Source organism: Pogona vitticeps, chromosome 5 (genome assembly GCF_051106095.1).
Source record: "Pogona vitticeps strain Pit_001003342236 chromosome 5, PviZW2.1, whole genome shotgun sequence".
Taxonomy (NCBI): Eukaryota; Metazoa; Chordata; class Lepidosauria; order Squamata; family Agamidae; genus Pogona; species Pogona vitticeps.
In genome coordinates, this window is record NC_135787.1 from 143878862 (window position 1) to 143904346 (window position 25485).

Consider the following 25485-nt stretch of genomic DNA (forward strand, 5'->3'; position numbering starts at 1 on the left):
CTTCTGATGTTGATAAAAGTGCATATGGAACCCACATCAAGGCAGGTAAGGTCAACAAACATTATACAGAACTAGGGAAAACAGAAGACAACCAGCCAACTAGGAGGAATCAGAAACAATGATCAAGTGTAGCTCCCTTGACAGAGACTGATTAGTTTACCCTGTACAAGTAAAAGGCACAAGTATGAAAAATGAATCATGGAGATATAAATTATTCATGTGCAAAAGATGTTTAGGTCATTAAGATAGTTACACCATGACCAAAGCACTTACACACCATGTTGATTTATCAGCTGTATAATTACATAAGATACACTGATGAATGTTTGCACGGAAAACACTCCTAGATTTTTATTTCATTTATAAGTTTTCCTAATTTTGAATGTAGCATCTCTATCAAGGCACCAGGTTTGATTAGAGCCTCCCAGAGGCACTGCAATTACTTTCAGCATGCTAATAATAACCTTGGCTTCTTTAACTAAGCAACAGGGCACTTCCTCCCCTTCCACCCTATCACAAATAGTATAAGAAGAGGGAAAGCATTTTTTAGCGTTATGCTCAAATGGGAATTAACATACAGATTTGGTTTGTAAAAATCCCAGATAAATAAAAATGGTTCAAATGCTTAAAGAATATCATCATTTTTTAAAAAAAATGTAGGAAATAATGAACTTGCTTTAAGCAAAATTATGCTTGCTAGCTTCCAAAGTATGTTTCAAGTTAAATGTGGTTCACATTTGTGAGAAAGAGATGTTGGTCCTAGACATTTACATAACATATAGATGTCAAAAAGAATATACATACATAAGTGATCATAGTTGAAGACAGCTGTTAAATACTAATTTTGATAGAGAGCTTTGGAGAATAGGGATGAGATGCTACCAGTTCCATTTAAACCAGGTGTTACCATTGCCCAAAGGTACTAGAATTATTCCATCTGTAATTTAGGAAGCTCACTTCTCTCTTACTGCTGGTATGAATAATAAAGAGGCCACTGATGCTGGCTAAAGCTCAGCACTTTGTGAATAATGCACAGGAATAGAACTGATTGTGCAGAATGCATTAGCTTATGTGAACTTGTAGAAGCATCCATTAATATGGAGTTCCTGATCCTTCCTGGATCATAGGGAATTTTGTGACAATATCAGTAAGACCTAAGAATACTATTCTAGAGATATCAAAGTATTTCTACGCTTCACTATGGCTTCTGTTGTAGTACCTAATATAATCTATAATCTATTTAATCCAATTCTTCATTTAAATTATTCAATTAAATTATTAAACTCAACCCTGCACATGCCTTCTTAGTTAAATTGCCTGTTCAAGTCATAATATCCATATACGTATTGGAGAACACTGGTTTACATTTATTTCTACCAAACAGGTACATGTCAGATATAGTGGCTACATGCAAAGAATTCCTGAGTACTGTTATATTTGTAGCATAAAATAAACATATGATTCACATTTCCATGGTTGCTAAAATGCAATGGTTTCACAATACAGAAATACAAATTTAAATTAAGTACAATACGTAGTAGAAAGTGTTTCCTAAGAGAAGATCCTCAAAGCAGAAAGCTTTGCAGGGATTTTTTTTTTAAATGGAGAAACTTTCCATGAAATGTTTGGGCAAAGATCTGGCTGAAATGTTTCAAAGATGAGGCTCAATCAACTTGATCTGCTGTGTCCCTTGGGATTCTAAAGTAAGTCCGTGACTGCTCCAATGCAATTTCATCTAGACGGGACATACTTGCTATGACAGAGCTAACTAGAGATGGACATGAAATGAACCACAAACAAAATGCCCCCACAAACTGGGCCAGTTCGTGCTTCATTTCATGAGTGGTTCTGGGAAGCACATTTTCATAGAGTAAAATGAGACACCAAACTTTTTCATCCCTGGCATTTCATTTCACTTCATCCTCGCCGAAAGCCCACCTTCATGGGCCCCAGCACCTACTTTCCTCGCACTGGGCCTCCTCCCTTCTACCTACACTGCTCTGCCCAGCTAAGTAAGACAGTGGGCTGTGTGGAGTCTACTTCCTGCCCCAGGGCTTCCTGGAAGGTTTGGAGTACTGCAGAAAGTGTACAATAATTTTGCTGCCCATTTGTCAATATATTGGGAATCCTCAAAGAACTACACTCAAAGAACAAGGGCTGAGTCCATCAAGGGGTATGCGAGGTAGAAAACTCGTAAGTGGGAGCTTTCTGTGTAGCTAAGCTACACAGAAAGTCCCCCTTCATTTAGGGATGAATAGACTGAATGAACCACGTATCAGCTCATTTAAAAAACATTCAGCATGGTTTGTGGTTCATGGACACTGTGCCAGGTCATGCCCATCTCTGTATCCAATTTATCTGGATTTGTCTTAAAGACTCAATGTGGAAACAGGCTGGGAAAGGGCATCTGCCATTTCCATGACACAAACGCCTCTGTAAGATTGAAAGTGTTTATGAGTATCAGAGAAATCTCTTGCCCATCTGCTGCTCCTCCGGGTCTCCCCACTTGTCCGTTTTCCCACTTTCTCATGTTACACAAGATGTCAATAGCAAAAAGATTGTTATCCCTTCCCCTTCATTGTTCACATTTCTTAATTTGTAATTTAAACCTTTGAAAGAGGGAACTCAAGCTATGCCACAACATAGCAATGAAATGTGAAGCCTGCACTTTCTGCATTATATTTTTCAGACTATGTTTGAGTAGCCCACCATGAATAATGCACTATTATTTCAACCATCACATAATTTTTACCAGTATAAGCCTGGACACCAAGCAGATAAATCAGTTAAGCTTGGATCTTCCCTTTCCTTTATGCAGACAATGACTTTTTAATATAACAAATCTAATTTGCAATGAATACTACTCTTTTCTGAAACATGCAAAAAACTGATTAGAAATATACTGTATATCATTCTGAATGCCCTTTCCATTTCTCCAACAAAGTCAAAAACCTAGAAGGGAATATGTGTAGGGTCATTGTAAGTATGCTTCCCTTTTTAAGGGAAAGAAATGGAGGTGTGGAAATAGCAAGAACAGAACAATTCTTAAAAAAAAAAAGTATACATATGCTGCCCTAATTAAACATGGGGAATATTAATAATTCTATTTTCTTTAAAGGTCTTCTACACCATCTTTACAGTCTTTATGTTGGCATTTGCCTTAACCCATATAACATTGTTAGCTGTGGCAAAGTTCATACTCCATTACACGTATTACCCTTTTAGATATCCCAGGTTTTGTAAGGAAAATCAGAAACTCTCTCTGAATGAGACTTCACAATGTCAAACCTGTCACTGATTATCACCACCACAATATTATTTAATATTATGTATATTTAATACAGTTAAATCAAGTGTAAAACCCATCACTCAAAATAATATTGGAAGAGAGTAGCCAGTATTCTTTGCAGACATTGTGCAGATGGCAAAGCAGGACAGTTGATAAATAATAAAGTAACTACTTAAAAATTAATTTTTTTCTTAAAGTGTTGCCTGCAAGGCCTAGAAGACAGTCTATCTAATTACATACAGCCTCAGAGCTCTCATGATCTTATAAAAGCCATGCATTTGAGAAGGAGAGTAGCGTTCTCATTACCTCTGTTCAGTACTGACACATGGAGAAAAAAAAGGTACAATAGATTCAAGGCAAGTGGGATACAATCTCCCTATTTATTCTGGAGATATGAATTGGGCAGTCCATAGTTTTACACCAGTTATATGAAAACTTTAAAAAGAATTACAATACAATAGATTGATCTACTGTATATGTGTTTCTATCACTAATAGCTGTATCTTTGTCTATATTCATATCCAGGGGTCAAACTAAACTTTAGGAGAGAGAGTCATTCGCTCCTCTTCCTCCATGATTTTCTCAGAAACATGTATTCAGTAATTAGATTCATAAAGCTTGTATTTACTTTCCAATAATCAAAGCATGGTAAGTATATGATAGTTAGCCAAAGGGAATCACATGTTACGAGATACATGTATTTCACTATTTCAAGGAAACTATCCCTCTCACATCACTCTGAGATAGGCAATGGACATTTTTGTGTTGCACAAATGTAGTTAATACAAAAGGTACATGTCCACAATTGAGTGTGCTCATTTCCTAATAGAGATGGCAATGTATTATTGAAAACTATTCCTTTGCTCAGAAAAGTATCAATAAAACAGTTATTATGCCATCATGTTATTTGGTTTCTGATTCTGTCTATGTATGCCATTCACCCCCTTTTTATTCCACTTGATTGCACAAGGCTTCTCTACTAACCAACACTCAATTTTCCAAATCATAATGCTCTTCTTCAGATTTGTCATGGCTGCCCATTTCAGTTTGCCTCTTTCAGCACTAAAACAGGCTGCACTTTATTAGGGGTGCTTAACCAGGGATGTGGTGGTGCTGCGGGCTAAACCGCAGAAGCCTGTGCTGCAGGGTCAGAAGACCAGCAGTCGTAAGATCGAATCCAGGCGACGGAGTGAGCGCCCGTCGGTTGTCCCAGCTCCCGCCAACCTAGCTGTTCGAAAGCATGCAAATGCAAGCAGATAAATAGGGACCACCTTGGTGGGAAGGTAACAGCGTTCCGTGTCTAAGTCGCACTGGCCATGTGACCACGGAAGATTGTCTTCGGACAAACGCTGGCTCTACGGCTTGGAAATGGGAATGAGCACCGCCTCCTAGAGTCGAACACGACTAGACAAAAATTGTCAAGGGGAACCTTTACCTTTTTAATCAGACAGAAATGCATGACAGCTCCCATCAGATCTCTTCTCTGGCTTCCCTTCACCTTCTTATTCCCCTCACCTTTGTACACATCCTTATTTCTTGTTCACATGTTTTTTTTCTTTTTAATCTCTTGGCTATTACTTCATGTTACTTCACTCCTAGCCATACCTTCTGCTCTCCACCTTTTGTTACCTCCTTAATGAAACATTTCTGCCCATTCTCATCATATGTGGAATTAAGTTCCTGCTAACTGCTTGCGGAACATCTTTCTGAACATGCATATGGTTCCATATCTACCCTCCTTTTCAAACCCTTCATCAAAGCCAATTTTATGTCCCATTCTCTTAATTCTCATTTAAAATTCTGATGAGGCTTAAAGTACATTCATGTTCTCCTATTCCTCTGTTGTGTTTTCCATTGTCTCTTTTATCTTGTAAGACCCTTAGGACCAGTGATATGTTTATGTCTGTAAGGTCCCATATACACTGTTAAAAGAGAATATCCACTCCTAGCAGGAATCCAAAACAACAACAAAAAAGCTTTATTGGGGTAGAACTATAACTGAATGCGACACAAGAAGCATCCTATAGGAACAACATTTCTGATAGTTTTCAAAATAATATAACTGAAAATATAATGCAGGATTATATTTATTTGGTTATCAGCCAAATGTCTTGGCCCGAAAAACCTTTAGAGCCAAAATAACACTCTTTAAGAGTTTGGGAACAGCTTATGTTTGATTGTTCTGAATATAACTTCTTATTTCTAAAACCCGAAAGAAATTACAAATATGTTGAGAGAGCGTCAAATGCAATCAAATGCACAAAATCATTGCCCCCTCTATTTTTCAATGAATTAATTATTTAATTAAGTGCAAATCCCAGTGCTCCCTTTTGCTTATCTCCTCTGACCTCTCTCTGCTTACTTCACTCTCTCTTTCCTTCGCTTGTTTTACCTGCCTCCTGCTCACTAACCTTAACATTTTTGGCACCTTGTTTTCTAATTTTATTTTATTTTTAATTTTCAGTTTTGCACTAGGTGCAAAAATGATATTATTATTATTTTTTAAAAAGCAGAACACTGGAGCAGCTGGTATCTTCCCTGTCGTCTACCCACCTACTTCACCATCTACTGTCTTCCCCCCCTTTTTTTACCCATCCACCATTCTCAAACAATCTTTCAACACCAGTCCTTTTTATTTATATTTGATTTTTTAAGTTTAGTTTTCACATATGCAGTATGATGCAAAAGGGAGAACATTTTTTAAAAATAATAAATAAAAGCAGAATGCAGTGAGAGCAGTAGGGCATGGAGGGATGGTAACCAACCAGTCAAAAATACTCACAAGGAAATATTATAAAATTACATCCACCCACAAGCAACATGCATCTATGTGATACTGGAGTTCACACATGCTGATCCTGCATTGAATAAATCAGAGCAAACAGAACAAAAATACAGCACCACTGGGAGTTCTTTAAAAACAAAATAGAACAAAACCAAAAAGCAAGTTTTTTGTTTTGTTTTGTTGCTTTGTCACTGTTGACATTTGTTTCAGCCTTCTGTGTATTCAGCTGGTAGCATGGGTGTGCTGTGTGGATGCATTATTGGTATCACTGGTGCAAGGAATGTCAAACACATGCTCAGTGTGGGGCAGACTCTAAGTATTCTAACTCCTGCTACCTCAACACAAGTCATGTGCTCGACTTTCATAACCTAGTAGGATTTTTACAAGAACTTTGTACAGGATCTTTGAGCAGAGCAAGCTTTTTCATCACCAATGGAAGAAAGAGCAGAGCAAGAAGGATAGCATAATTTGTGCCTTTGGGTTAAAATACAGCTGGAAAGTCAAATTTTGTCTGCTGGACTTGAAAGCATACCTTTAAGTGCAGACCACTATAAATAATATAAAGGGCTGCAGTGTTCATAAATTAAATCCAATTGCTAGAAAATCAAGCTTTTGTTTAACAGCAATAGCTGCAACTAGGAAAGTGAGAGAGAAGGAAGAGGAAGAAAAATAGGAAGCCCCTTCCAGAAAAGTTATCAGAGCAATAAAATGCTCGCTTTCATGTATTACTCTAATTGGTCTCTCTCTCTCTCTCTCTCTCTCTCTCTCTCTCTCTCTTTTTCCCCAAAAGGTCCTGTAGTGATGAAAGTGAGATTAGCCTCCCCACAGTCTGTCATAGGTGATGACCTCCATTCTCCATATGCTCTTTTGCATTTCTGTTTCGGTGAACTGAGAAAAATAATCGTTTGCACGGGATCTGTTTAATTCCAAGGAGCTAAAGATACTACACTGGCAATTTATTTATTTATTTATTTATTTTATTTATATCCCGCCTATCTAGTCAATTAAGACCACTCTAGGCGGCTTACAACAAGAATATTACAATATAATTAGAAACAATTTTAAAATAAGGGGAAAACTTTAGGCAAGATGGGAGAGACACTAGGAGAACTTTACCTCCATTCCCACTATATTTTCATCTTCTAGTTCAATTGCTCAGTGTGGGGCAGACTCTAAGTATTCTAACTCCTGCTACCTCAACACAAGTCATGTGCTCGACTTTCATAACCTAGTAGGATTTTTACAAGAACTTTGTACAGGATCTTTGAGCAGAGCAAGCTTTTTCATCACCAATGGAAGAAAGAGCAGAGCAAGAAGGCCATGTCCTAGCACCACTGCTGCTGCCTTTCTTTTCTCAGCCTGATTGCACAGGAGAGAAAAGGCTCGCTAGCCTCAGCAAGTTTCCGCACGCAGCAGAGAGATGGCTATGATTCCAATCCTGCTTGCTAATTCTGCATGAGCTAATCCTATCACTAAATACATTGACCAGAACATGAAGTTTATGGCTGTATGCAAATTATTTAATAGTATGAAAATTAGCTCATTAACTTTCCCTTTAAAGTGTTATGCTGTACCAAATGGTAACTAAATTAAACTTATAAAACAAAATAAGACAGAACAGTATGGATTCACTTTCATTTGCATGTCTATCTGTAACAGTGAAGTCCGGATAAATAAATACAGGTGCTCATATCCTATATAATATGTAAAGAGAAATAGGACTACAAGAAATCCTAATGTGTGCTGGGAAACATCTTAAGGTGGAAGAAATACCAAATTCAAATAAACATGCAAATTTCCCTCTGTTACTGGAAGTAGCCAGGATACACTCAGAAGGAGACTGGTCCATGACTCTCTTGTTTGTTTATCAGAGGAAGAGGTCAAAGCAGGCTTTAATATGGATGTCACATCTCTGGTAAAGTTCCTACCTGCCAAGAGGGATGGCAATTGGTACTAATAACCATTAAGGAGGTAATCCATTAGCCTGGAGGCACTTCAAAGGATTAGCCATGATGGTAGTACTTGATGCATGCCTGACATCAAACTTTGTTTGCTATAAAGAAGCCTGAGAGATGCAGGGTGGGAGAATGAAGCATCCTGAAACCAGGGGGTTAATTCCATCTCTCCAGAAGGAGCCTGCCTACATGAGAGGAGACCTTGTTCAGGTAACAGCCTGTGTTAGGAATAAGTAAGAACTAGGTTAGATAGTATGTTGCCTATTTTCTGAAGTGTGTACCTTCTCTGCCAAAAATAAATAAATAAATCCAAGATTGATTTTGCAACTTGTGATTTAATTCTATGTTGCTAATAAACTTTTGAGTAACTTTCACTTTTTGCTTTTGTAAACATTTTATGTTTTTTATTCCTTCTTCTTTAAAAAATACATTAAAAATCCTATCCAGAAGTTGGTTGAATTTTTGTGTTACAGAAGAAATCTAGGTACTTATTTCTAGTGCCTTGATTACTTTGCCAAGCTACTGGGGTTTAAAGTATGAAGACATGTGTCAGGATGGTAGCAGTGAAAACGGTAGGAGTGAAAATAGATGTGCAACATTTCTAAAAGGCACACCTGCAGGAAAGTGATTGTGTGCCAGAAAATGGAGGGAAACACTCTAGGTGGGTCTGGTAGCTTCCTTTGCCCCTGTGCCATTCTTGGGTTTTCCCATCTCAAGGTGGAAAGGTCTGAGGAATAAAATGACTATTGGAGAAAAGGACTGAGATAGCTGGGCAGCTACAGCATTTTCATCACATTATAATATTATTCAGCTAGAGATTAAATTATTGTTTTCTCTGCAAATCTCTGACACTGATGCAACAGCAGGTAACTGATACAGCTAAAAATACATTTATCTTCTAGAAATTCATTAGATTATACAGAAGAACATACAACACAGAGAGATTAGATTCAGACATGCAGCTCAATATATACCAAGAAATCATGGCAATACTAGCAGAGGCAAGAAGAACGTCCTGTTCCTTTTAGAGAGCCACCTTTCATGGATATCTTATTGGAAACTTTGGATCATAGACATAATGGTCAGAATTCTATATATGGTAACGTAAGTCCTGTGTAACTTACTACACTAACTGCAGCTAATTGACAAGGGAACGGAGCGCATCTTGGTGTTGTGCTGTGAGGCACGTCAGGCGTGTGACTATAATTGTGATGTGCTCCGGTATTTTGTTAATCAACCACAATTAGCCATGGCAACTTACATGAACATCAACAGGATTCTGGCCAATGACTCAGTCTGTGTATACACACATTAGATATTTGACTAAGATATTTTCAATAATTTTCAGTCAGAATATAAAATTGCTTATCAATTTCAGTGACAGTATTTAGTAGCTTTCATGAGTCACACTGATGGTCACAGAAGATTAAAGAACTGCAAATACTATACCATTTAAAAGCAGCCACAATGTTACAAATATCAGACAAGAAATCTCTTTGTAGGAAAGCAGAAAAGTGAACTCATGATCTGAATTAGCAGTGACATATAAAATCAGTGCCATATAAAATGAAGGAAAAAGAACAGACCTGCTAAGAAAAGAGCAGCCAGAAAATTTCTGAAGTGCAAGAAGACCTCAGAACAGGAATTGTTTCTGCTTACAAGGTCTCTGATCCATTATAAGACCAAATTTAGATCATGAAGGCTGTTTGACCAGCACCAGCCTTGACCACCGGTCGTTGTCAGATAAACCTGGTTATGCCAAGGGAAGGGCCCTTTAGCACCAGGGAAAGGAGGCATAATCACCAGGAGGCGTAAAAGATCCCTTGTCCAGGACTCTCTGAAACCAGATAGCAGTCAATGCTGACAAAAAAGGCTGCCATTTTTACACTTGAAAATAGTGCAAGACTAGTATTTTCTCAAAAAGAAAAACACCCAACCACACAAAATGCTTCACTTTTTAGTTGACATTTATTTTGAAAGAAAATTAACAGTTGCTTGCCAAAAATTCCTACATTCTGCTGCTATTTAGTCCTGAAGGTACCATTCACTATGACTGGGGTTCTCCAAGGTGACCATGACTGAAGACCCGCAAGTAAGAAAGCACAATTTTAATGCACGTTTTTTAAAAAGTCTGTGTAATGTGGGCTTCAGAACTTACTAACTGAAATTCTGTTGCACACCTTCAAATGTGCAATACAAAACAGCAACAACTTTAAAGGAATGTGTGGTAGGGCAGAAGTGCTATTCATGATGCACTTCTGCATGTCTGCTGTGCAACAGGTGAAACGGGAGTCACACAGACAACTATACAATCTAACTGCAATGCTTGAGCACAGCCCCTAGCACATTTATGGTGGCGTATTTATTTATTTATTTATTTATTGGACTTATATACCGCCCCATAGCGCTACAAGCACTCTCCGGGCGGTTTACAATTTTAATTATAAAGGCTACACATTGCCCCCCCAGCAAGCTGGGTACTCATTTTACCGACTTCGGAAGGATGGAAGGCTGAGTCAACCTTGAGCCGGCTACCTGGGATTTGAACCCCAGGGCGTAGATTCATGTTACATGAAGATGAACGGGGTTTCAGCCACTGACTGGAGATTATGTGCCTAGTTACCATACTTTGGACTTTTGGGTGTACAGACCCGTATTCCTGTGATCAAATGTATGTTTTACTTAGTTAGGAAGACCATTATTACCAGCACAGCTGACAAAGCAAGAAATGGTTGCATGGTCCAAAAACTTCACCAGATGCTGAGTGAAAATGGTACTGATGCCTCTGTTAGGATAAACAAGACCTCTTTTCCTACCAGTCTTAGCAATTCAGAGTGCATGGAAAATTTTAAATTCATCTTTATGGCCTATCATAAACTAGAAATGTGTATAAAATATCTGAAGTCTTTAATTGGATTGTTCTGATTATACATCTCTCTAGCAGTGAATTAAGGGCCTCACAGACAGATGCCTCATATCTATGAATGCTCAATTTACCACCCTGCTTCGGAAAACTGTAACATTTTCATTTGAAATTTAAATGTTATCATCTGCAATATTAATTTTTTTTCACATATTACAAAAATTCCCCAAACTAGCTATACCTTTTAATCTATGTCTAACCCTCATCATAAGTCACAGACGAACCTTTTTAATTAAGATGAACCTCTTGTTTCTTTTCTATCTACCTAGACTTAGAAGGTAGATTCAAGCTCTTTTTCGCTTATTTTCCTTAGGCATATGTCTCTTTCCACAGGCTGGAGCATTCTATAAAACATGAAAAATAAAGACATTCTTCCTCATTAGCTATCAGCTTGAGAGAGACAAAAAATTAATAATCTTTATACTTTCTGAACCGCATTGCCCACTTTATGCTACAGAAAAATTGATACAGTACAATAAGAGCAAGGGGAGAAACTGGCATGCTATGCCAGACTGACAGCAAGAAGTCCTGTTAATAAGGTTAAAAGTTTGTCAGCAGTTAGTGTTAATCGTAGTTATATCCAAACTAAACAATCTGCAAAATCCTTCCCCTACCCCATCCCATAATATTCTGCAAATTAATTGAGGTGACCTATGCATTAAGGGATGTGGAAATGCAATGTGAAGTTACAGAATGTAACTAAATGATTTGAAGTCTCACTTAGTAGAACAATACTTCAAAAAAGGCACTGCTTTTTGGGTGCCCTTCCTAGCTCAGCATTCTGCTTCTAACCTTGTGTCTATGAGAAGCTCATAAGCAAAACATAAATGCAACTGCACTCATTTGACTGTCTTTCCCAGCAATTGATAATTCAGAGTCATAGTACCTCTGAGCATGGAGGTTTCATATGGACAGCATGGCTAATAGCCATCAACAGCCTGAACTTCCATGAATTTAAAGTGATTCAAACGAGTAGCTGTGGCTACATCCTGCAGTATTGAATTTCATGGTTTAACGATGCACTGTGCTGTTGACTCAATACAGTGTTATATAAGGACATTAATGCTATGGAATTACACTATGTGTTTTCAGGGATAAAACATTCTAGTGCAATAATTATACTTCAGGGGAAAAATATATAGACTATTTAGCTGGTCTGCAGTGTGTTGATTTGTGATACGTGAAGGGAGCTTCTATGTAATGAGCTGAATCCAGGGGTTCAGCCTTTGCAGTGATTTTATATAGTTCTTCTTGGAGCAGGATTCGCAGATTTGCTGAAAGAAGACCCGTTTACTTTCAGTATTCTCCACTTGTACATTATTAAATGAAAAAAAATTATTAGAATGCTATGGAGCAAGATGGACAATAAGGTCTTGGCATAATAACCTCTGTTATGAACTAGCCTTTTTTATTTATTTTTTTATTTATTTGATTTATACCCCGCCTATCTGGTCCGCACGGACCACTCTAGGCGGCTAACAACCATAAAAATAATATAAAACAACGAAAACAGACAATTCTAAAAAAAAAAAAAAAAAAAAAAAAAAAAAAAAAAAGAAGGCACTACATTAAATCATATAATACACAAAGCAAAAGCAAAAACAAAGAGGGGGGTCAAGAGGAGAATGATGGAAAGGCCTGCCGGAACAGCCATGTTTTTAATTGCTTCTTGAAAACACCCAGCGAGGGAGACCTGCGGATCACAGGAGGTTATTTTAAGTTGTTCCAGAGGCGAGGAGCCACCGCCGAGAAGGCCCGATTTCTTGTCTTCTCCTTCCGGGCCTCCCTCGGCGTTAGGCTCCTCAACCTCACCTCCTGGCTCGAGCGAGTGACACGGGTAGATCTTGGCGGGAGAAGGCGTTCCGCCAAGTATCGAGGCCCTAAACCGTTTAGGGCTTTATACGTGAGCATCAACACTTTGAAGTCTATGCGGAAGCGGATGGGCAGCCAGTGCAAGGCGGCCAGAGTGGGTGAAATATGTTGGTATTTTTTCACACCGCTGATTAATCTGGCCGCCGCATTCTGCACCACCTGTAGCTTCCGCAGCAACCCCAAAGGTAGCCCCACGTAGAGCGCATTACAGTGGTCTAATCTGGAGATTACGAGCGCATGTACCAAGGTAGTGAGAGCCCCCACATCAAGGTAGGGTCGCAGCTGGGCTATCCGCCTAAGATGAAAAAAGGCGGTACGGACCACCGACGCCACTTGGGACTCCATAGTGAGCGCCGGGTCCAGGTGGATCCCCAAGCTGCGGACCACATCCCTGACGGGCAGGGTCACCCCCCCAAAAGAGAGGGGGTTTCCCAAATCCCGAGCTGCGGGGGCGCCCACCCTCAGCACCTCCGTCTTGTCCGGGTTCAGCCTGAGCCCGTTCTCCTGCATCCATTGCAGTACAGTCTCCAGGCAGCGCTGAAGGGACGGAACGGCATCTCCTGTGGTTGGCAAAAAGGAGATATAGAGCTGGGTGTCATCAGCATATTGGTGACACTTGGCTCCACACCCCCTGATGACCTCGCCCAGCGGCCTCATATAGATGTTAAACAGCATTGGGGAGATAATCGACCCCTGCGGAACCCCACAATTGAGGATCCACGGGGCCGAGACACTCTCCCCAAGCTGAACTCTCTGAGGACGGTCCTCCAAGAAGGAACGGAGCCAGGACAATGCCAGGCCGCCTATTCCCAACTCGGAGAGCCTCCCCAGGAGGATACCGTGGTCAATGGTATCGAAGGCCGCTGAGATATCAAGGAGGACCAACAGAGACACTTTGCCCCTGTCGGCCTCCCTCAATAGGTCATCACACAGGGCGACCAATGCCGTCTCCGTACCGTGGCGCGGCCTGAAGCCCGACTGGAATGGATCCAGGGCATCTGTTTCATCCAGGAGTGCCTGCAGCTGATCGGCCACCACCCTCTCCACCACTTTGCTTAGGAAAGAAACATTGGCGACGGGCCTGTAATTGCCAATTTCGTCCGCCGCCAAACTAGGTTTCTTCCTGATGGGCCTAATGAGTGTATCCTTCAGGGCAGATGGAAATCTGCCCTCAAGGAAAGACCCATTAATTATAACCGTGGCCCATTCCGTTGTTAAAGGCCTGGCTGATTTGATTAGCCAGGCCGGGCAAGGGTCCAAGGAGGAGGTGGTGGCACGGCAGCGATCAAGCACCCTGGCCACAGTGTCAGGCGTAACAGGCTGAAAGGTATCAAGAATCACCGGGCAAGACGGAGCGCTGGACATCTCTGCTCGACTCACTGTGTTCAAAAAGGGAGAGAGGTCCCGGCGGATGGCCTCCACTTTTGATTTAAAAAATGCTGCAAATTGGTCCGGCGAAAAACTAAAGGGAGGCCCGTCGCTCAGACCAACTCCGGATAGGTCGCGTACTATACGGAATAACTCCGCCTGCTGGTTGGAGGCTTCGCTTATCCGGTTAGCGAAGTATGTTCGACTGGCAGCCTTTACCTTAGCCAGGTAAAGGTTAGTAGCGACCTTAACAGCTATCCAATTCCAATCCGTCGGGTCCTTTCTCCATTTGCGCTCTAGCCGTCTCCTGACCCGCTTCAATGCCCGGAGCTCCTGGTTAAACCAAGGTGCCGGACGATCTCTGCGGCGGAGAGGGCGTTTAGGAGCGATCGTGTCTGCAGCCCTAGCCGCGGCTGAGAACCAGCCATCAACCAGAGCGTCGACAGGAGCGCCAGCCAGGTCAGTCGTGGCACCTCTCATGGCCTCCTGGAATCCAACCGGATCCAGTAGCCTTCGAGGGCGGACCATGACAATAGGTCCCTGCTCCCTGCAGGGGGGAAGAGCCATGTTGAGGATGCATTTTATTAGGTGGTGATCCGACCATGACAAGGGGACCGACTCAAGGTCAGTCACCATCGGACCACTCTCGCTCCCATTTGTGGAAAAAACCAGGTCAAGTGTGTGGCCACCCACGTGGGTGGGGCCGTTAACATGTTGGGACATGTTCAAGAAGGCCATGGTCTCCAAGAACTCAAGAGCTGGCCCAGAAACCTCTGCCCCCGCATGCACGTTGAAATCCCCCAGAACCAATAGGTTCGGGGAACCCAGCAGTGCCGCGGAGACAAAGTCCACCAGCTCCGGTAGGGAAGTGGCTGGGTCGCGGGGAGCACGGTAACCCAGCAAAATCCCAATACCATCCCTGGCCCCAATCGACACGTGAAGAGCCTCTAGACCCGGTTTTACCACTGTGGAGCGCCTAGCAACCTCTAAGCTGGATTTATAAACAATGGCTACTCCCCCCCCCCGACCTTCCAGTCTACCCTGGTGTTGGACGGCATAACCGGGCGGACAGATGAATGCTAGGGGGGGACCCCCCTCTCCGCCAATCCAGGTTTCGGTTATGCATGCCAGGTCTGCATCCTGCTCCAAAATAAGATCGTAAATTAATTGGGCCTTGTTGGATACAGACCTGGCATTCAACAACACCAGGCGCAGAGTGGATGGCCGACTGGACTGGCTACCTCGATACTGGGGGTTGGACCCCGTCTCAGAACAATGTACAGGTTTTAGGCATCTGCCCATCGTTCTTCTTACACGAGCAGGGACGGGGCCAATGCCATATCTCCCCCTACCCGTGACTACTGAGATGTTTTGGGACCCCTCGCTGGGAGGGCAGGCCCTCCAATCCATCATCAAGGGGGAAAAAAAAAAAGGGGGGGGGGAATAAAAAGGAAGGAGGGAAAAAGTATAACTCAATATAACAAATCAATTAATAGTAAAAAAACATAATCATATGCAGTGCAACAAATAAGAAGATATACATACATAAGCCTATACAGTGTAATAATAACTAAAAAAAAAAAAAAACATATAAGAGTATAAAAACTATCCCCCACATGTATCCCAGGTCTGTCTTTCTCCTCCACTGTGCAGCCTAGTCCTTAAAGATGTTGAGGGCAACGTTAGTTTGCAGTTTTCATATAAGGTGTAATAAGTCTTAATTACTGGCTCAGGGTTCGCGCTGATGTTCATGAGCAGAAACAAAGGCACTGATAGCCAAGATGGTAGTTCTGTCTCTGTTCTCGCCCCTTGAGGGTCGGTTAAAAAGGTGTCCTTGTATGGTGGAACCCGGCAAGAAACAGGAAGGGAAGCAGGGGGGAAAAGCTCCAACATGGCGCCGGTGCCCTGATGTTCCGGTACACCAACCTCGTGGTTCCCTCCAACTCCTGCCCTGGCGCTATGGATTCCCGGTCCTGGCTGGGTCCGATCTTCACTCTCGATCCACCCGTCTGGGACCTCCACGCCTCCGGGAACCTCCGCGCCTCAAGGAAACCTCCGCACCTCCAGGAGCCTCCGCGCTGCGACTCCGTCCTGAGCTCAACCCCCGCTCGGCTCCGTTCTCTTTCTGCCGCAACACTCCGCGACCACAGCCAGGAGCCCAGGTCTTTTCGGGCTCTTCCACTCCAGCTCGTCAGGGCTCGCTCTCCGGGGCGGGACCAGCACTGGCGCGTTCGCCCTCTTTCCTTGAAGCCGACCAGCGAGCACACCCCTCCAGATAGTCACGGGAAGCGCTCCCGGACCTCCGAGCCCAGCGGGGAAACCGGAGAAACCTCTCCCAAGCTCTACTCCTACTCCGGCCCTCGCTATGGGCTCCCGGTCCGGCAGCGCGGCGCGACGCGGCCGCGGTTTCGCTCCAGCAGCCACCAAGGGAGAGCCCTCAATATGAGCTCCCGGTCCGGCGGCGCGGCGCGGCGCGGCCACGGTTTTGCTCCAGCGGCCACCAAGGGAGAGCCCTCGGTATGAGCTCCCGGTCCGGCGGCGCGGCGCAGCGCGGCCGCGGTTTTGCACCCTTTTGTCTCTACAGCTCCTTTGCTATTCTCCTCATGGCTCATGCAATCACATCAGGAAGGCTCTAAGTCACTGGTTCTTAACCTTGAGTTACTCAGGAGTTTTGGACTGCAACTCCCAGAAGCCTTCACCACCAGCTGTGCTGACTGGGATTTCTGGGAGTTGCAGTTCAAAAGCATCCGAGTAACAAAGGTTAAGAACCACTGCTCTACGTGACCATGATCTTTCATTTGACCTAAACACAGCACACTATATATACCAGTCTCTCAATAGGTCCAAGCATTGAGCTAAGGTTTGAGGTTGATTTAATATCCCGGCTTCATCTGATGCAGATAAACATTATGAGGGGGTGCTGATAAGTATTGAGCTTTTCCCAGAAACAATTGAACTAGGAAGCTGTAACTGCCACACTATTCTACATATTCCCCCAGGAAGTCAATGTACTTGTGACATCTGTCCTGCAGCTTCTTAAGTCCCTGCAAATAAAATTCTTCCAACTGCTGGTGTAACCACTCATTTGCACCATTAGTTGCCTCCAGAACACTCCCAAATCGTTGTCCCGTCAAGTGTTTTTTGAGTTTGGGGAACAGATAATAGTCAGAAGGAGCCAGGTCGGGAGAATAGGGAGGATGGGGCATCACTTGAAAGCCTAAGGATGTCAGTTTTGCCATTGCTTCACCTGCAGTATGTGACAAGGCACTGTCATGCAACAGGATGGCACCTTTGGAGAGCTCTCCTCGATGTTTTGCCTCAACTTCATCAATAAGTTGTGAGCCGCCCAGAGTAGACTATGTCTAGATGGGCGGCATATAAATGCAATAAATAAATAAATAAATAAAATAAATAAATAAATAAATAAAGCGGCGTAATATTTTGCATTGATGATTGAACCCTGTTGGAGGTAGTCCACCAGCAGAACTCACTTCTTATCCCAAAAAACTGTTGCCATTTGCTTCTGCACCGACCTTTGCACTCAGAACTTCTTTGGCCTGGGGGAAGCACCGTGTCTCCATTCCTTAGACTGTTCCTTTGTCTCAGGATCATAACAGTAGATCCATGTCTCCTCACCAGTTAACAGTTTGCCCAGGAAATCTGACTCATTTCGTGCAAAATGTTCCAAAACAGCCACCGATGACTCCACACGTTTCCTCTTTTGTCCAGTTGTCAAAAGTTTGGGGATCCACTTTGCTGCTGGCTTTCTCATTTCCAAGTCGTTGTGGATAATGGCACCAAGCCTTTCACGTAATATTCTCAGATATATAGCAATACTTTTGGCTGATATTCGGCGGTCCTCCATGATCATGTCATGGATGGCTTTCACATTTGCAGGCACAGAGACAGAAACAGGCCTTCCGCTGGGCTTCTCACTTTTAACACTGAAATGGCCAGTTTAAAAATTGACAACCCAACGTTTAACTGTTGCATATGAAGGCCACTGTCACCATAGTTTGTGACATTTCATCATGGATCTGCTTTGCACCTTTCCCTTGGAGAAACAGGAACTTGATTATGGTCCTATGCTCTTCCACATTGAACTTTTCTGGAGATGCTGCCATGTTCACTTTGGACGTGAACATGAAAAATAAGTTAAAATCATAGGTAGTTCATTTTTGCCCCATTGAATAAAGACAAATTGGCCAATACACCCTACAATTTATAGCTTCCTAGCTCATTTTTTCCCTGGGAAAGGCTCAATAATTATCAGCACCCCCTCGTATTTGTTGAATAGTACATTTTTTTTAAAAGATGAAATGGGAAACTATATTAACCCTGAACCACCCAAATGGGACATCTCAATGCCCCATGAGTTGTGTTTTATTGCAGATTTCCCACAGAGCTACATCTACAAGACAGGCATTTTATAGTGTTGTCACCTGAATACCTGCAAACAATATCTCCAAGTTTCAGGCACTTCCTTGTACAAATTTTTGAATAATTTTCTTTCTTAAGACCAAAAAAATGAACCAACAAATAAATGAACAAACAACAAACACAACTTTTTTCCCCAGCCAATGTGGGGGCGGGGGGGGGGGAATGTCCCAGGCAGGTTTTCAGCAAAGCATGAATGTGTTCTGCATGTCAGAACATTGGCCACACCAATAGCATAAATGTAACTCAAGCTAAAACCTAACCCTACAACTAAACTTCAATCCATACGAATTCTCATTCAGAGAAGGGTAAGAAGAAAATCATGTTTCTATTTCAGGTGGATGGACATTAATAATAAAAGATGTCCTGGTTTATCATGGCATGCTGTTAAACAAGGGGCAAGGAGCTAAGTGTGCTCATTAAGTCATGCCTGGTCATCTGAGTGTAGCCACTGATCAAATAATACATTATACAAACCATATTTTCAAATGAAGCCTGTGCTTAATGTGTTCTCAAAGGTTTTCATGGCTGGGATCCGATGGTTGTTGTGGGTTTTTTGGACTGTTTGGCCATGTTCTGGAGGTTTTTCTTCCTAACGTTTTGCCAGTCTCTGTGGCCAGCATCTTCAGAGGACAGGAGTTAGAACTCTGTCTGTGTACTTGTTTACTGTACACAGTACTGTGTACAGAAGCCTGTACTTATTTCCAATGACCAGCAACAGAACAAAGAAGTCTAATTAGCAAACAATGGAAGAAGTAAAATGCTTTTTACAGGATAATCAGATGTTTTCAGCATTTAAAGAATTCACACTTCTAATCATCCGTTTCTACAATGTATAATTTGCTTTTCAGTCTCCCATGCTTTCTTGTCAAAAGGAAACTGTACTTTTTAAGATTGCCTCTGGGGCTTCTCACTATTGTGGAAGCAAGGGTGTGTTTAAACATACAGTTGTAAGAGAAGTAGTTTTCTGAACAATATAAATTGCTTTTCTCTCTTGTTAATTCACATAATGAAACTTTATTTGTACTTATCTGGCAATAATTACATTTCATTTCACCTTTACAGTCTTTCTCCTACAGGGAATGAATGTTTACACAACTGATTTTAATGAAGTCTTAGTTTCAATGGTGCTAGAAATGTAAATTGGACCTGCCAGAGCATTTGGACGTTTGTCCTATACTGTACAGACTAAATTCATTTTACATGTATTGTGTGTGTGGGGAGGTGTTTACACTTTTATATAAGTAAAAGAGAGGGGCACTTATTTTTGTATTATGAGTAAGTATTCTAGATGGCTGGAGAAGAGCAGAAGACAGGTATGGATAATGTTGTCTCTAACAAAGCAACCACATTAAAGCCACAAGGATGTCTAGCGGCCAAGGTGTACAGAAATGAAAGTTTGACGCTACATGACACATACAGTTGTAACATGGAACACAAGAAGCCATGAATCAAGGCAAACTGGAAATCATAAAACAAGAAATTGAATGTTCAAATACTGCAGTACTTGGTTTGAGTGAAATAAAGTAGACAGGAATAGTCCATTAAATCAGATAATTACAAGGTATTTTATAGTTGAAACAACAAGCTCAGAAGATGCTGTTGTTCTAATACTTGTTGCTCGTTATATGCAAAATATATAAGAAGCAATTAGGGGCAATAATACAAGGTCTGATCAAATAATATGAATCAAACTTCTGGGAAAACCTATCAAGACAACCATCATTCAACTCCACCTAATGATGATGATGAAGAAACTGAAAGCATTTGTGCAAGTGCAAACTGAACCTGATTAAACATCATAATTAGATGTGATATCATAGGTGATTGGACTGCAAAGGCACCAAACAAAGCAGAACCAAACACTGTTGGACAATTTGGCCTAGGAGTCAGAAAAGAAGCAGGAGAGCTATTCATAGAGTTATGTACTACCGACAATCTGTTTATTGCAAATACATGCTTTAGGATGACTGACTAACTATACATGTGGACATCACCAGATGGTCAAAATAGAAATGAAATAGACTACATAATTTTTAAAGCAATAAATGCAGAAGCTATATCCCCTCTGCCAAAACAAGACAGGAATAGTTAATTTCTGAAGAATTTCAAGTCCATTAAAAAATTGATTTCCATTGCCAAGCTCAACTGACAGAACCAGAAGAATCATGGATTGAAACCATAGGTAACATCTGTGAAAAATACAAAAAAAGACAATAATCAGTGAAAAGAAATGGAAAGCAAAGAGGAAAAAAACACAACATCTCTTCCATACGATCCAAAAAAATCAAACAAAAATTTAAACCTAGATTAGGGGTGCTGAATAAGAGGTCCTATAAAATAGGACAAAATAAAGAGAAAGGGGAAGCAATATACCAAAGGTAATTTAGGTATCTGGTTATGGAGCCAGAGTTTGGGGGTTCAGTCCCCCACTGTGTCTCCTTGACAGGGGCTGGACGTGATGATCCATAGGGTCCCTCCAGCTCTGTAGTTCTAAAATGGTAATTATTCTTATTATTATGAATTGTACAGCAGAGATGTACAAAAGATGATGGATCTCTTTTTAAGAAGAATCCTATAAGAAAGAACCTGCAATTGATGAAAGCAGAGTGAAAGCTGCTCTCAAAGCACTTGAAGGAAATAAATCGTTAGGAGAAGACAGGATCGATATTTCATGATACAGAGATTGAATCTTTCAAACCCAAAACAAGAATACACAATAATATACAAATAGGGAAAAACAAAGCAATGGCTCTCAGGTTGGAAACGTTTATTATATATTCCAATTCCCAAAGATGGACATGACAAAGACTGTAATAACTGCATTAATTTCCCATGCAAGCAAAGTGATACTCAAGATGCTGCAACAATTTTTTACCATATATGGAGTAATACATAATAAATTCTGATGAATTTCAGAAAAAGATCTGGTTGGAGAAATATCAATAATTCAAGATATGCCGATGATCCCATGTTACAGGCAGCAGCAGCAATAATTGGAATTGATTCCTGATGAAGGTGAAATATGAAAGTGGAAAAATAGGACTACAGAAACAAGGAGACAAAATCTTGACTACAGAACTATACAACTTTAATGCTGACAATTAAGAAGCTGAAACTGTTTAAGACTTTACATATCTCAGTTCAGTCATCAGTGAAAACGGAGACTGAAGCCAAGAAATCAGAAGAGGACTGAGACTCAGAAGGTAAGCAATGAAGGAACCAGAAAAGTTCCTGAAGTGCAAGGATGTGTCACTGGAGACCGACCAAAATCGCTCACACAATTCTACTCCCATTTTCTATGAACACATGTGAAAGCTGGACAGTGAAAAAGTCAATTAAAAAACCCAAATTGTTTGAAATAGAGTGCTAGAAGAAATCTCTTCAGATACTATGGACCGCCAGAAAAACATATAGGTAAGTGCTAGATTAAATCAAGGCTGAACTTACTCTAGCAACAAAAATTATAAAACGGAGACTGTCTTACTCTGAGCACATCATAAGAGGACAAAATTCACTGAAAAGACAATTATGCTGGGAAAAGTTGAAGACAGTAGGGAAAGAGGAAGGCCAAATATGAGATGGACTGATTCAATAAAAGTGGTGGCCCTGACTCCACAAATAGTAAGTGGGACTGTTAATGACAGGACATTTTGGAGGTAACTCATTCATAGGATCACCAGACATTGGAGGCTACTTGATGACACCTAACAAGAGCAATAGTTAATAATACTCCCCACTCACACCAGTAACTTCTTCTGTGTTGATAACTAACTATACCAACAAATAATGTCAACCGAAAGCAATGTATCCAGTTAAGCATGAGTATAATAATTTTGCTTCTGCATTCACTATTTAAATAAATTAATTCAGTATGACTTTGTAAAAAAGGTTAATATGGAGTATTGCTGCAGCATAACATAGAAGCATAACATAGAAGCTTACATAACGTAACCTTGTAGTAACATCAATTTGTGTGAACATTTAATGTCTGATCTTGATTTTCCTTCTGTGGTGGAGATACAACCAAAGCCTAAAAGATTACAGTGGTGCCTCGCTTAACGATGATAATCCATTCCAGGAAAATCACTGTTCAGCGAAAACATCGTAAAGCGAAATAAAAAACCCCACTGAAACGCACTGAAACCCATTCAATGCATTCAATGGGGTAAAAACTCACTGTCCAGCGAAGATCCTCCATACGGCGGCCATTTTCGCTGCCTGTATAGCGAGGAATCTGTCCCTAAACACAGCAGGGAGCCATTTTAATTACCCAGCGGCCATTTTGAAATCGCCGATCAGCTGTTAGAAAAACATCATTTTGCAAAGAATTGGTTCCTGAAGTAGGGAACCGATCATCGCAAAGCGAAATTCCCCCATTTAGACCATTGTTTTGAGATCGCAAAAAGATCGTCGTAAAGCAGATTCGTCGTAATGCGGGGCAATCATAAAGCAAGGCACCACTGTATCTGCTTCCATAGCAATCTGCCTGGGGTCATATTTCATCTATGGATTTGGGATCTCATATCTCAGTTGAAAGACTCTCCACTGGAGGAAGAGTTTGAGCCTCTATCTAGCAGTCTCCCCAGGACCACAAGAGGTCAAGGCCTTTAGAGATACAACAGAGCTTCCTACTATCCTGATCAGCAGAGCTCTGCAGTAGAATCTGAGGAAGAGTTACTATTAAAGGGGAGACAGCAGTGGCACTTAGAGACAAGGTGGAACTGCATTGTCTAGAGTGGATGCAAATGAGATTTCAGCAGACGCTACATTGTCCTGAGTGACTGCTGCTGTGAGGAGGAGAAACATGGCAGCAGTTACATAAGAATGCTGCTTGCTACAGCCAGTGTTGCTGAAGACAACAGTCTATTCCAGTATATCTGTGAAGGTTCTCAGTCATCCAGGTGAGGTTATCTGTAAGTTGAGTCATGGCATCTGGACTTCTTTCTTATTTAAATGTTTCACTACTCATCCAAGTAGCTTCTTCAGTCTGAGGAGAGTTGGTAGGAGACCCCTGATATATCCTCCACCTTGGTTTTACTTCCCCCTGGTCTGAATTGGCTTATTAGAAGGACAAAGGACTTGGAATGAGGGATAATCCCACTTCTGCAGTCCTTTTCCACCTATTGTCATGGGTCATTAATGGTCATTAACAGTGGTCTTTCTGGTGTGTGTGGTCTGAATCTTTATGAGGATGGTTGAAGGGGCAGCATGTGAATATAGAAAATCCATCACTCAGCAAGGGTGGAGTCCTTAGATACAATTTGTTTAATCATGCCGCCCTTTCATCTGTCCATTAACTTACATATTTTTAAATGTTTTTAAATTGTTTTTAAACGAATATATGTTTGTTTATTTCTTAAATGTTATGTTTATACAGTGTTTAAAATATGTTATTTGATCTGTTGTGAGCCACCTTGGGTCCCTATGAGAAGAAAAGCAATAAACAAACACACAAACAAATATTTTGACAGCTAAAACAGCTTTCTGTGATCTTTTTCCAGTTCTTCAATAGAAAGATCTTGTGAGACTGGATCTATTTAACATCTTAGTTCTCCAATATTTACCAATTCTACATTGTTTATTTGATGGGAAATCACCTACAGTATTTGGAAATGACAGCTTCTTTTTTAGCTTTCAAAATCAATCCACTGATATATGTAGATGATATACTCCAACAAGACACCAATATATATATAATAGGGCTGGATCCAGAACACAAGGGAGTAGTATAAATTAATATATAGGAGGTCATGACTAACAGGGCAGATTTAAATAAAACCTAATTTGATATACAATATAAAGCTAATAAGTTTGGATGGGAAAAAATAGCTTAATTAATAGACAAGAGGAACCAATGCAAACAAGCTGAGATATCCTGAACAGCAGAGACAAGTGAAAGCATGGTAGGGTAAATAACTTAAATTAATAAATAAGCAATATAGAGCTATTTATGAAGAATTGGGCCCCTTATTCTATCTAGCTAGTAAGTACTAATAGGAGCAAACTACAAGATTAGTACTCAAGCTTTCTTCCTGTCATTAATTAATTAAAGTTAATCAATAATTTAAATGACACAATGATTATTTATTAACATAATTAAAAAAAAGCATAATAAAATTCATTCAGACTATTTAGAATACAAATATTGAAGCAAATTGATTTACTCCAATGAGGATGATGATGATGATGATGTATAAAGGCAGAGTCGAATTAGCAGGGTAGCCACTGTTCAGCTTGTTTCTGCCAATGCACAGACAAACTAATAATAAAACACAAATGGAAACCTAGGAAGACAGGGAGGAATATAAACAAAATAGGAGGAAATACGAAGGAAAATTTGGGGTGTGTGTGTCTCTACCAAGGTATTTACGAAAAGCGCTGCTTGAACGATGGAGCTTGCTTTGGATAGCTCCATTTTGGAGGTCTTATTGGCTGAGGCTTCCTGTGCTCTATCTGCCCAAAATTCATTCCTCCTCCCCTTGGCAAAAGGTAAAACAGTAAGAGCAGTGCAGGATGCTCTCTCAGGCAATGTCTGCAGAATAGTGTGTTGCAGGAGCCTTACTGGTTGAAGATCTCAACGTCCCGCCTGCCCAAAATTAACTCCTCCTCCCCTCCGCCAAAAGTAAAACAGACAGTAGGAACAGTACAGAGCACTCCCTCAGGCAAAAGATACTGATGCAGCCATGTGCTTGAAGATGGCCTATGAGACACCATCCTAAACATCTTTGCTCAGCTTTAGCTGACCAGCACACCTAGGCTTGCAAACCAATATCTCTTTCAAAGAATGTCAGTCCTAAAGTGTCCTTGGCAGAAATTATTTCTTAAACCAATCTGAACAATCTTCTTTCTGTCT

At 41.1% G+C, this 25485-nt stretch overlaps 1 protein-coding gene across 18 annotated transcripts in view; it reads right to left on the bottom strand.

The window, feature by feature from the left end:
* GRIP1 (glutamate receptor interacting protein 1) overlaps positions 1-25485 on the bottom strand; it is a 377681-nt gene that overhangs the window by 46731 nt on the left and 305465 nt on the right. The window lies entirely within an intron of this gene.